Here is a 13,333-nt window from a genome sequence, read left to right as displayed (position 1 = left end):
GAGGCTCTGACCATTTCACATTGAGGTCAGTAAATATGACTGTCCTGTGTAGACTGGCTTTTGAACTCTGTGCTGGGGTTTTGAGCAGAGGGGAGGATAATGTTGAGCATTCAGTGTAATTGGGTTGGCCCAGTGTGCTTAGGACACAGAGAATGCATCAGTGTTACGCTCGAACCAGCGAGGCATTATTTTAATATACAGAGAGGGAAGAGATTACATGAAAGAGAGAGAGAGAGAGAGAGAGAGAGACACTGAGAGAGAGTTGAGGGGAAAGAAAGATAGACTACGAGAGAGAGAGAGAGAGAGAGAAAAAGAGAAAGGAGACTTAACAAAAAAAAATCTATTTAATTAAACAAGCTCACTGGCAATTCAGAAGAGGTGTGTGCACACAAGCATTAAAAATGAAATTGCATTCCCCCCACCCAATTTTGTTCTCCTGAGCTTTCTTTTCTCCCATTCTTTAAACAATTGAACGGCGATGGCCGAAGGAACAGCCAAAGTTATTCTACCCTTGTGTCTAGCGAGGGCTTTTAATCCACGCTAAGTGACAGGCTAATTTGTGGTGTCCGATTGCTTTCAGTGTTCCTTCACACCACCCCCCTTTCCCCCGGACGTGAGGGGTCACTTAAAGCCTTTGAGTGTTTCCTTGGGGTCGGAGTGGAGCCTGTCACTCGGAGAGCTCATCTGGGTCACAGTTGGCATCGGCGACGGGGGCAGTGGCTGGGAGAGGGGAAGGTTTTAGCACCTCTCACTGTGTCTCCTCTCGTCCTGCTACGGCACGGTGTCAGCTCAGCTGTGGAGCGTAGCTGCCAGGGCAGTGTGAGAAAGCGTGCCCCAAAGATGGACCCAGAATAAGCCTGCTGCAGATAGGATGTGACAGTGAGTCCGTGTGCCATGGAAACAGAGCCGCGTGATTGTTCCAGAACTCAGGAATTGGACTTGAATGTTCTAGAGAATGAGCACGAAGGGAAGATGAGGTCAAGTCATTGATCTAAGACATATTTAGTTCATAACTTCCACTTCCTGGTTCAACGTCTGAACGAACTGAAAAAATCCAATTGCTTGATTTCGTTTATACTGCTCCATCTCTGATTCTCCATGCTAGTCTTCTTTAACCACCATGTTTGACTGGCAGTTCCTTTACAAACTTAACAACTCTTTCTCTCTACCACTCTCTGTTTCCTCCCTCTCTGTCTCTTTCTCTCTAAGTCTCTCCTTCACTCTCTCTCTTCGTCTCTTTCTCTCTATCTATCTCTCTCTCTCTCTCATCATGGCAGCAGGTCTCCCTCAGTCAAATGTCATACTCACACGCTACCACCTCCTCCCCCTGCAATACCACCTGGTGGCCTACGACTGAACCGAGCATGAGAGGCACTTAAAGATCAGAAAAAGGAAAAAAAAGATGATTAGTTTAAAATGAAATGACAACTTCCCTTTTTGGCACTGGGGTGTGAGGTAAGGGAGATGGTTGAGTGGATGTGGAAATGTAAGTTTGTGTAGAGATCTAATGCATGCTGCCTCTGATCTGAAATGAGAGGCTTGGCTAATGATGCAGCAGCAGTGGTTGAGATGGCTGAGCGAGATTGCCTCTGGTTTTTCTAGGTATGTAGCTAGTATTTATACACACATTTAAGCACATAAACTCACAAATACTCAAAACGCACGTGTGCGCGCACACACACGCACACACAGACACACACACACACAGACACACACACACACAAACACACACACACACACACACACAGACACACACAAACACACACACACACACACACACACACACACACTTACAACACAGATTTGTCAGAATGATGTGCACCTCTACTTTATTCCACACATATGCATTTGCTTGCGTGTACCCACACACACACACACACAAGTTCTAGCACACCCCAGCAGAAGCAAAGAAAAAAAAATAATGTATGAAAATATATGTAAAAATATGAGAGCCCAGTTAAATGTGAGAGAGTTAAGTGGTACACTGTGAGCAAGTGAGAGGTCTGCTTAAAGCAGGGGGAGATACCCTGGATATGCATATCAGTTGAATATGAATTTCACACAGCTGCCACATATGAACTAACGCCTTGGTGTAAATGGTATGTGCAGAACATCATACAACATTTACAGCTCACCTTCAAAATACCAAAGAGAGAGAGAGAGAGAGAGAGAGAGAGAGAGAGAGAGAGAGAGAGACTTTGACTTTTGAAACTCTTTATTTATAACACCATTTGGAAACCATTGAAAGAGATAGAGAGAAAAGGAGAGAGAGGTGTGGGGAGGGGGAGAGAGAATTGCCTGAAATATGAAGAGTGTCTTGACCTACATTCATAATTCATTTTCCACATCTTTAATAAATATATATTTTTAAGAATATATTGGCTTGCCCACATGTTTGAGTTTGCTGATGCAGTACCACTCACACAAATAAGAAATATGCCCATAACTTTATCTCAGAGTCACCAACAGTCTCCTATGGTCCTTCGATTAAATGAAACAGTCGATATTGCTGGAGACAGATATTGATGAATAAAGAGGAGAGAAGAAAGGTAACTCCCCCAGACTGATCTGGGATCATTAAAAAGTGAGGAACTGGGGGGGAAAGATAGGAAGCAGGGACTCACTTCAGCCTACCTCACCAGTCTGACTGGACAAGACAGCTGCTGGTGGGTAATTGGCTGTGTGTGTGTGTGTGTGTGTGTGTGTGTGTGTGTGTGTGTGTGTGTGTGTGTGTGTGTGTGTGTGTGTGTGTGTGTGTGTGCGCGCGCGCATGCGCACATTTGCGTGCGGTGTGTGTGTGTGTGTGTGTGAGAGAGAGAGTGTCTGTCAGTGGGTGTGACAGAAACAAACAGAGAGAAAGAGAGGACAGCAGGCGTGTGTCTCTTTGAATGTGAGTGTGTGTGTGAGTGTGTGTGTGTGTGTGTGTGTGTGTGTGTGTGTGTGTGTGTGTGTGTGTGTGTGTGTGTGTGTGTGTGTGTGTATGACCACCAGGACTGCCTTCATCACCTCATTACTGTCACTCAAAATGCAACCCATTCTCCCTTGTATAAAAGCCCAATTCACCAAGCACTTTGATGACACACCGTGACAGCATGTACTGAAACAAAAAAAAAGGCAGCACATCATTGAGATGTCCCTGACATCGATTGCTTTTAAAACACACAAATGATGCAGCAGTGAAACATACACAGCACTATGTATGATATATATTGAACTTCACATCAAGCAATAGAACTTGTATATTGGGATTTTATTTTATTTTATTCACTTATTTAATTTTTTTTGTCAAGTTTATGTTTGATATATAAGTTAATGCCTTAGGTTATAGGTTGATTAGCCTTTCTCACTCTGGCAGGGGGACTCCCAATGGAAACTAGCCTTTTGGCTATAATTGGGTGCATTTACATTTTAATGTTTATTAATGTACACCGTCTCTCTTAATCAAATAAACAAACTGAAACTGAAACAACATAAACAGGACAATATGGAACCTCAGCAAGTCATACGGTGAAAACTATAAGAGGTGAAATAATCTAAATCCGAATAAGATAATTATGATACAGTCTGTAATAGTAAATGAATACACCATATTGGTATCCCATATCAAAATATTTGGCTCATTTCATTTGCACAACTAAGATTACAACATCAACTCTAAGGGTTTGGGCTGGCTTGCATCCGACTCTCAGGCATGGGAACACACACACACACACACCCTCTAAGATCTGGACAGTAGAGAGTACCCAACACATTAAGGTTCGATTCAGAAATAATCAAAGTCCAAGCTGTCATAAGCTGTGATTTCACCGATGATTCTTATTTTCACCCCGTAACACAGGAATAAGAATGTTAAATATTAAATATGCTTACATTAATTAATACAATATTAGCATTAATAATGCACAAGCCAGAAATAACAGGAGTGTTTGACAACAGGATTGGATGTATGATGTCTGAGAGGGATAAGCAGGTGGCTCAGATGTCTTACACATCTTTGATACCTAGGTTCTGTACAGAGTATAACAGCTGTGTAACTGCTTACAGTTCAAACTTTATCTGAATTGGGTGGTCATCAGAACACAATAGACAGTACAAAGGTGCCCACTGTTTCCTTTCCAAAAACCATGGACCCTGTTTGACCCTTTCCTCTCTTCACTACACTTTTTTCTCCTCTCCTCTTCCCTTTTCTACTCTCCTCTCCCCTCCTCACCTCACACCTCCTCTCATCTTCCCTTCTCTCCTGTACTCAGCTCCAAGAGATCACCCAGGTTGAAAGGAAGCATCAGTAGTGGAATAGAGGCTTTGAACTCACTCCTAGTACCCATCATGCGTTTGCCCTTTGCTTCTCGCCATTGCTCTCCGTTTGTTCTCTTCTTCCATCCTCCCTTCCTCTGTTATCCCCCCTCACTTAACCACATTCATTCATTCATTCATACACACATTTATTAATCTGTTCTTTGTTTCTTTGCTTCTTGTTTTTCACGTTCCTTCCTTTGCCAGTTTTCTTTTTTGTTCTTTTCTTCCCTTTGTTTCTAGCATTTCAACTACTTTGAACCTAACCTAATAGAGATCCTTTTATTTACCACTGGCTGCAGTATTTCCGATAGTTAAATCTAGGGATGCACGATAATATCGGCAAGACATCGGTATCGGCAGATATCGGCTTCAAAACTGAATTATCGGTATCTGCAGATATGAAAAATTTCTGCCGATATACCTGGCCGATAAGGTGACGTGTAAATTATGCGCACGCGAAGCAAATGTTTATGAGCGTCGGCTGTGTGGCAGTAGCCTACTTCACAGTATCAGAGGATGATGACAAAATGCCTATTTGTCAGAAAACTTTTCAGGACTAAAAGGAGGAAATGCAGCTTGGCCATAACGTAGGTTGCTTGCATAGATGCAGACCACCCGCGTGCCACGCTTTACAACATTACCTGTCGCTCAATAGACGTTAATAAGTTACGGAGTTAGCTAGACAACACTAGCTTGTTAGCTTGCATGCTACATGACACCAGAGAAGTTGATGATACCTAATTTCACGGGATGTGAAACATTATGTCACAAGCCCACACTATCTGTACATGGCTCACTTTTGCATTTATGGAATTTATACAGCTAACTTGGCAATAACGTTACATAGATTAGTCTAGAAATCCAAGAAGGGACGTTATTAAACAGTAAGTCAGTTAACCAACGTTAGCTTGCCAAGTAAGCCAAGCTGCATTTCCAGAGTGTAGTTGTTCAAGTTCAAGGAGGTACTGTTCAAGTATGAAAATTGTGACGTGAAAATATAAATAAATCTGCCATATTTGAAACCATTTCAGTTTCATGAGTGAACGTCTATTTCTAAAATGATACAAATCAAGGGCCGTATTCACAAAGAATCTTAGGGCTAAAAGTAGCTTATAAGTGGCGAATTTAGGAGAAACTCCTAAAAATAATGGGCGTGTCAGTCTTAAATGTAGGACTCCTAATTTTTTTTACTAAGAGCAATTCACAAAATATTTTATCCCTAAAAGTAGCACCTAAGTCTAGGACAGCTTAAAACTCCTCATGAGGACTCCTAAGTCACTAAGACCTATTCACAAAAAATCGTAAGATGGCTGCAGCCGACTTGGAATTGATAAAAGACATTGCTTAAACCATGAAGGTATTAATATTGTCGTAGAATTAGCGCGGGATGCAATGACGCCTTTAAACAACGATGTGTCCTGAAGTGAAATGTTTGGAAACATAAAGATAGCCTATTTGGCTTCGCAGAAAACGCAAATGACGACACTGGGGATCATCATTCAGCCGTTTAATTCATCAAACTATCAACGCACTGTAGACCCCACATCATCCAACAGTTGGATGTACCGATGACTTGTGCATTTCAACGGAGAGTGGTCTGCAGCAGGTTTTTGAGAACTTACCAGCTGGATGCCGCTGGGGTGACAGTGGCTATTGGTCCTGGGACCAGTAGGCTTTCGCTTAGGCTATACGTTTCACGTTCGTTTCGCTTTGATCAATTAAGATTGGAGGGCTTAAAGGGCCGCATGTGCTGATATTTGAAGTGGTCAAGGGCTGGAAATATAATAGCCTTACATTTTGCTGGGTGCTTTAATTATTACTGCCTTGATTACATGCAATTGCCATATTTTATATTGATCGCTTTATATTTCTCTTAACGTGCAAAGTGTCATTCCCGTTGGATGCACAAACTTGTCATCATGCGTGTGCATTCTGCTAACTGCACTGTCCATAACTATTTAATATGACTTAATTTGAAGCCTAGGTTATTCTCTTATTTTCAGTCGATATAGTGGGATTGTTAGAGAGACGTCACGAATGAGTTTTTAATGAGAGAGCCTGTCAACAACCAATCACCGTCCTCACCCCTTCTAAACTCGTGCATGAGAAGCGACGTCATCCATAGCAACAGAGTTTTTTATCTTAAGCTTAGGAGTTGGTATTATCCTTAGTATGAGTAGGTCTCAGAGCCGTTGTGAATCACTTTTAAGAAATTACTCCTACGTAAAAGGTTTTAGCGCGAGTTAGGAGCACTCCTAGTGGTAAGATAAAAGGCTTATTGAATACGGCCCCAGGTCTGTAATGTCCTGTATTTACAGCAATACCCTAGCATAATAACAGATTAATTCTAATACAGGAGAGACTTTTCAATAATTTAAAAGCTGAGGTGTATATATTGGTATCGGCATTGGCAATCGGCCAAAATGAGCTCGTAAATATCGGCATATCGGATATCGGCTAAAATTCAATATCGTGCATCCCTAGTTAAATCAAACATTCATGTTTGTATGGGTAGGCAATTTGCATCAAATTAACAAGTGGAAGAAGATCCACTGCTACCCGCAAAACAACATTTTTGTACTAAATCAGCTATTTATAAAAAAAAACTGTAACCTGAGTTGCTACCCACTATTTTTAGCTAATTTCTAGTGTGCTGATTATATACACACTGTTAATTGGTAAATGTCAAATATATTGTTAGTTTGTATGTGTCACATATTTAAATATACTGCATATAATGAATTATGATAATACGGATAAGGCAGATTCCTTTCATCAGTAAGGGTGTTACCTGTGAACTAAACCCATGGACTTAGTGTCATGTGCACCTTGCTTTACCAGTTGAGCTGCAATAGTCTAAGAGAGCAAAGACTGCAGGCACCCTTTCACAGTCCTTAGAAATAGCCTGCTACACAATGACAGTCAGCGTAATCCTCACAAAGACATAAAGTGGCGACACTCTGCAGCTCTTTACACACAACGTCTCGGAGCCTTGACAGGAATATAACCACCCAATCAGGGCACAGCTTTCCTCTAAGAGCGAAAAGATGAAGGGAATCACAATGAAAATTAACCTATAAAGGGGAAAACGGAAGTGATGGTTAAATGCTTTATAACTAGCTGAATGGTGATGAATTGTACAATTGATAAGGACCTAATAATTGTAATCATGTCACTAAAATGTCCTAAATGTGAAAATGATGAAATGAAGTTTAGCTTCAGTTCTACTACAGAAGTACATGAATTAATCATGCTTGAAAAAGGGCAGTTTTAACAAACACTCCTGGCGTACTATTGGCAAAGGAGGTCATACTTCTGCCCATAATTCCACATCACAAAAACTTGGTGGCTCATACAACAACATGGCGTCCTCTGAAGTCTGTGCCTAAGCAGGAGAAGCAGCTAACCCAGAGTTATAAATGGATGTGATAATGGGTTCAGTGTGATGACAGTGCTGATGCAGTGTCTCAGCATCTAGATGTTTTAATGCCAGTGAAGCATTGTCTATATAGTCATGCTTAGCCTTAACAGGCCTATGTCAAAGATTGATCATGGAATGTTTTTTTTTCATCTAAAGCTAGTGAGCAAAGTTAAAACATTATCAAAAGCACAAATGTCAGTTACATTAAAAAATAAACAGATTGCTAAGTGATGTTTTGAGGAAATATTATGCAGTGCTGTCAAAGCAGTTCTTACAATTTTGTGGGTATTCCGACCTAAGGTAATGACAAACTACATAGTAGGAATGAGACGTGATTGTATCACAAGACCTTCTGCCATCAAAATGAGTTTGGAGAAGGCACGGGGGATAAAACAATCACATTAATAAGGTCAGCTCACCAGTATGGTTTCTAAAGGTTTGATTGATCATAGCACTGTTTTGTGGATATTGTGTAAGGGTGTAACAGTTTCGATGAACGTCTATGACGTTTTATATAGGAAGAGAAGAACGGCACTCGAGTTTTTGGTTTTCAAGATGGGAGCACATGGAGCAGCTCAAGACGATGGGTCGAAGCCAGACGATCCACTTTGCCCGGAAGTAAATCTAAGTAATGATTGGTTTAGACCCCCTGACTGGAACGGAAGACACGATGCGTTTGATTGGATAATATCAGGACCTTTACGTTTCATTGAGAAACTGTGTCAGTCAATGCAACCTTAGCTCTTTTAACAACCATGAGCGTCTGTCATAGTTAACTGTGTGTACTGTACATTACACTACACTACACTAAATCTAAATTTAAAAAGGAAAAACCTGTATACTGTTGCTTTAATTAGCTTGACTCTAAATACCTTTATTTGATTTGACATAAAACTAGAGCTGAAGTTGAACTTGTTCAAGCACAGAGGAGTTTTATGGCCTTCTGAGCAAACTTGACATCTGTTTGGGTGTGAGTGTGTGTGTGTGTGTGTGAGTGAGTTAGTGTGAGCGTGTCTGTGAGCAGGGAGTGAGAGGCAGAGGGGTTGGTGTGTGTCCGTGAATAAGCGCATTTGAGAAAGCACCAGCGGACCACACGCAGAGACCCCAGCTCCCTCTAAAGCGGACGGGGAGAAGAGATAAACACAAGGACGGAGGGAAAGACTTGCTGGCGGCGCGACACCATGAAACGGGATCACAGCAACTGGGTGACAGGCTGAGGAACGAGGGATAGAGAAGGAGAGGGAGAGAGAGAGAGGGAGATCATTTTTGTGTACGTGTGTGCATGTGTGAAGGAGAGACAGAGGGAGAGAGAAACAGAGTGTGTGTGTGTGACAGAGAGAGGGAGAGAGAGAGCAGGGGAGCAAGAGAGAGAGAGAGAGGGAGAGAGAGAGAGAGAGAGAGAGAGAGAGAAAGAAAGCAGGGGAACAGGAGAGATAGAGGGAGAGAGAGAAAGAAGAAAGAGACTAACAGACTTACAGAGAGAGGGGGGGAGAGAAAGAAGTGAAGAACACGGAGTTGGTAGAGAGGGAGGGCATATCAGGATGGGTGAGAACAGGCCACTCAATCAACATGGGTTTCTAGGACAGAAGTGGCCGGAAGTCAATCATCCTATTAAACTACAACCATCTGGAAAGAAGACCAAGAATCACTGCATAACTATTAATAGCCCAAACTACACAAACACAAGTTAGCAGAATGAACACATTTCTACACAAAGTATTATAAACCATTACAAGGACATTTTAGGCTTCTGAAAGTCAAGGGTGACATGTGACCAATATTCTGCAAAAATTCACCTGGATGATCCGTTGGACTTTCTCACTAATAAAAGCCAGTGAGCCTTAACATCACAAGTTAAGTTACACTTTGGCTGATTGCCATTTTGATGTAAAAGAGGAAGGCAACAGAGAGACAGGTGGCAAAGACAACATGTGGGGGAAGAGAGAGAGAGAGAGAGAGAGAGAGAGAGAGAGAACAGAACACCGGTAAGAAGCGGAATGCTTAAAAGATTGACTGTAAAGCCTAAAAATCAAGCAGCCACATTCCATGACTTAAGATAAAATGTTACAGACAAAACAGGTAATGCCATTGATAGCACTGTTTCTAAACGGCAACATATCTTCTAGAGATTTGATTGTATCAAACTGTGGGACAAGAGAAAAAGACCGTGTGCTTTTGCCACCTCACAGGACAGAACGTCTGAACAGAACATTATTTCTGATCTATCAACGGCAGTTTCTACTAGAAGTGAGAAGGTTCACACTTTATAGAAATTCCTAGGCCAATGAATTATATTACCCTGTTTTAGGCATCGTCAGCAGAGACTAGAAACTACAACAGTCCACTTGATTGTGTTCAACAGTACAATCATAAACAGTGTAATTTACTATCTTTATGAAGGTGCATGCAGTCACATACATTTCCTATACCTGACCTAGTAACGTCTGATTTGGTGGAGACACTAATGTCATAACTGTATTATTAAGTTTTATAAAAATGTGTTCATCTTTATAGTAAATGTAATATCTTTGACGCATAAAATAACCGTCCGTCATAGACTAGTCCCGTTTGCTGTTGTTTCACTATTTTCGTGTTTAAAACAAATTTTCTCATGATGCAGACTCTCCCTTAGACAGTTTGTCATACCTCATACTAGCAAAGGAGTATCCTCACACATAGTTATATACGAGTATAAAAGAAGGATTTAAAAACGATTAATGGGAAATACATACTAGTACACTGTATAGAACTGAATTCTGAATTGATCATCGTCATCAAAAGTTATATCAATCCATCAACTCAAAATTACACCCAGGAGCTCATCCGTCGTGAATGTCCAAAACATGCATGTCACATTTGTCATGTTACGCTTGAGCTGCACAATTCAGAGCAATTAGAATTTAAATTAAAGATTGGCTATTTTAATTTGCTAAATCGAGAACACTGTGAACAACGCTGCGGAGTTTTGCACGCAATTAACATTTTGTATCCGTCATTCTATGGCGATTTGAAGTCTGATTAAAATATCACTTTGGAATCGAGGAATGTTTCAGCAAACTACAACATACCTGGTGTCCCGCTTCCTGGGATTACCTCAGTCCCTGCCAGGGTTTCAGAGCAACGCTCGGTAATCCATGGGCACAATTACAAACCGACAATGTGAGTGTGACATCGACATCACCCGAACTTTGACGGAATAGTTCCAGTTTCGATGAATGGCGGATTGTGTACTCCAAATAGATGTGTCCGAAGAGTGGAAGAAATAGTTCCCTCTGTCACTTCTGACAGGATTTCGATAACTCAGTGTCTTGAGATAAGTGTCTTGCTCTCTTGGCGTGTGGTTCGCACTTCACGCCTTCAGTAAGGTTTTCGCGTTTGGGAATGTTTTGAAGGATGACACTCGTAGAGAGATGTAGAGACTGCTTATTCAGACCAAGTTTGCTGATTTACGCCTGACCACACATATTGGCACATGGTTTGAGACAGCATTTTCTGAATGTGTGCACTGCCAGTGGTCTAGTTTCAAGTGACTCTAAAAGATCTCTGTGCGCACGTACCTTCTGCCAACTGCGCCCCGTCTTCGTTACGCACAACCTACCCACCCCATCATCACCACGCTCATGCAAAATAGTTGGCGCACACAAACACTGACACACACTCACATGAGAAAGGAAAGTTTGATGCACCTTAAGGTGTTTTCCTTGATAAATGGCTGTATATAAGATTAACTCAGAAGGGTTTGGCAGACTCACACCCTGGCGGTGTGTACATCAACGTGATGAGCTATTACATTTCAGATTTTTCTCCCACAGAGGGTACGTGAATAAAAAAACACACTGATGAGATTCCTATGCACAAACTAGTCCGTGAAGAGAGAGCGTCATCTGGTGGACAACAAAGTTACATCCCCTTAGTCTCCCCCCCCCCCCCCCCCCCCCCCCGTTTTAGCTTCAACACAGCAATTATTCTTACGCATTTTGGTAACAGATATGTGAAAAAATACAGGTTTCAGACCCTTTCAAGTTTCACATGTTGTTATGTTTCAAAATGGATTCGATTCACTTCTCATCAGTCAACACACAATACTCCATAATGAAAGCAAAAACAGGATTTAAAAGCGTTTTATAAATGTATTACAAATAAGAGACTGGAATATCCCATTTACCCAAGTATTCAGACCCTTCACTTAGCACTCGGTTAAAGCCAATGGCAAAGGCTTTTTGTGAATGATCCTACAAGCTTGGCACAACTTTGTTTTGGACGTTTCTCCCATTGTGTTTGGCAGAATCGTTCAAGCTCAACTAGGTTGGATGGGAATTTGGTGCACAGCCATTTTTTAGAGGTACAGAGATGCTCTATTCATTGGGTTCAGGTCCAGACTCTTGCTTGGCCTCTCCAGGTCTTTTCCTGAAGCCACTCCTGTGTTTCCTTGGTGGTATGCTTCAGTGCATTGTCTCGCTGAAATGTAAACCATTTCCCCAGCCTGAGATCCTGTGCATTTGGGGAAAGGTTTTCACTCAGGATTACTCCATATTTTCCTGCATCCCCGTCACAGAAAAAACATCTCCCCCCCCATTTGACTGTAGGGAGTGTATTAATGAGGGGATGTTTAGTGCCTACACACACACACACACACACACACACACACAGTTGGGCCTTGTGGCCAAATAGTTAAATCTTCATTGGATCAGACCAGAGGCTTGGCTTCACGTAGTCGAGTCATTCAGGTGCCTTTTGGCAAATTCCCAGTGGATGGTCATTTAGTGAGGAATGGCTTCTGTCTGGCCACTTTACCATAAAGGCCTAATTGGTGGAGTGCTGCACTGATGGCCGTCCTTCTGTAAGCTTCTCCCATTCCCACAAAGGAACTCTGGATCTCATTCGTACCAAGGCTCTTCGTTCCTGATTACTCAGCTTGGCCAGGCAGCCAGATCTAAGAAGACTGACAGTGGTTCCAAATCTCTTCCATTCGAAAATGATGGAGACTTTACTCCTGGGCACATTCAATGCTGCAGAATCTTTCTTAAAGCCTTCCCCAGATCTGGTCTTCACACAATCCTCTCTCGAAGGTTTAGGGACAATTCCCTTGACTTCATGGCTTGGTTTTCACTGTAAGACTCTATATAAACAGGTGGGCTTTCCTAAGTATGTCCAATTAATTCAATTAGGCTCAGGTGGACTCCAATCAAGCTGTAGACCACCATCTCATGGACCTTTGATAGAGGTTGGATGCCCCAGAGCTCAATTGCAAGTGTCGTAACAAAGGGTCTGAATACTTATTTAATTGGATTATGAGTCTTTTATTTGTAATAAATTAACAATGCACTCCAAAGAGCTGTTTTTGCTTTGTTATTGTGGAGTATTGTGTGTAGACTGATGAGAGAAAAATTAATTTAATCCATTTTATGATGAGTCTGAAGCATAACAAAATGCGGGGGAACCTGAAAGGGTTTGAAAACTTTCTGTATGCACTGAATATTTAGATGTATATATTATATATTGGTATTCTCTCCTCTGTTAACCTTGTCATCATTACTGAATTCAACAGTGACTCAGGAGTGACCATATTTATTTTCAGAAATAAATTTGTGGACTCAGAAAACATTTGTCCCAACA

The sequence above is a fragment of the Sprattus sprattus genome (assembly GCF_963457725.1).
Source record: "Sprattus sprattus genome assembly, chromosome: 14".
In the NCBI taxonomy this organism is placed as follows: Eukaryota; Metazoa; Chordata; class Actinopteri; order Clupeiformes; family Clupeidae; genus Sprattus; species Sprattus sprattus.
This window is presented reverse-complemented; position numbering follows the sequence as displayed.